This window comes from Prosopis cineraria, unplaced genomic scaffold, assembly GCF_029017545.1.
Source record: "Prosopis cineraria cultivar Desert tree isolate PC_DT_omini unplaced genomic scaffold, ASM2901754v1 PC6, whole genome shotgun sequence".
NCBI classification, from domain to species: Eukaryota; Viridiplantae; Streptophyta; class Magnoliopsida; order Fabales; family Fabaceae; genus Prosopis; species Prosopis cineraria.
The window spans coordinates 13,182,228-13,183,639 of NW_026555337.1; positions in this window are offsets into that span (position 1 = coordinate 13,182,228).

Genomic DNA, 1,412 nt, shown 5'->3' on the forward strand with positions numbered 1-1,412 from the left:
CAGTTAATCAATGGATTTCTTAAATTTGAGAAAAGTGAAAATTTTGGAAACTTCATTACAATATTCTATATTTTTTTTACTTCATTTTGTTGTCAGCCATGGAAGGTGTGAGATATGTTTTCCTATTTTTTCAACTTTCAACTATTATTCATGTTGCTATTTAATTGGGGGGCGTATTCAATCATTGATATTAATTTGAGTGACACTTCATATTAGCAAGAAGAAAACAGTTTTTTTGGAAAAGGTAAAAATACCCATGACCCCTTTTTTATGAGCACCCAATATTTTTAAGTGAACAAAGGTATAAGAATATTTGTGAACTTGTTATAATGAGTGCAGCAATATTCATTCTATTAATTGGACCAACGTTCATTAATATTGACTGTTAAAAAAAAGAAAGCAAATATAAGATGTAAAAATACATAGAATTTTTTTAGGAGTTTCTGGTATTTCCAAAATCAATAATAATAGCATATGGATACTCATTAACTTTATTAAGAGCCCATATAGCCAAGAATAAAACTTAATGAATTAGGAAAGGTTGGCCTATTTTATAAAATTAAGGAGTACTCATGCACAATTTTTATTAACTTTAGGATATCAAAATCTTAGAGAAAAAATTTATGGTTATTTTTTACCTTTATGTTTGGTTCCTTTTTTTTAAATGATCAACATTAAAGGCATTAGTCAAATTTAACAAAATGATGGCTCTTGCATTCATTATAACAAGTTCATAAGTATTTTTGCATCTTTGTTCATTTAAGGATATAGGGTGCTTTTGGATAAAAAGTTGATGGATATTTTTTCCTTTTAATTCTAGTTCTTTTAAGAGTTAAGGTGCACTAATACTCATTTAATATTTTGTAAGGAGTTATTGATGTCTTTAATTCAAGTATGGTGTAATTTTACTTATCAATTCTTAAAAAAAATGTAAAAGGAAAAATTAATCATTTAGCCCCCATAATTTTAACTCAATTATAACTCAGTCTCTAAATTTTAACTCATTTAACTAAGTCTTTATAATCTTAACTCAGTTGTAACCTGTTATAACTTAGTCCCTAAATTTTACCTCTTGCAACTCAGTCCTTATAATTTCAACCATTTAAATATTGTTCTTATATTTTAAAAAATAAAATTTAAAGATTAAAAATATCTTAAACTTTTGATATTTATAAAGATTAAAAGGGTTTGGTAATTTAAAATATGAGTAATACATTTTAACATAATTTATAAGGACCAATATTTAAATGAATAAAAATATAAGGATTGAGTTGTAAGAGTCAAAGTTTAGGGACTGAATTACAACTAAGTTAAAACTTCAGGAATTAAATGATAGCAAGTCAAAATTTAAAGATTTAATTATAATTAAATCAAAATTATAAGGAACAAATGATTAATTTTTTCATGTAAAA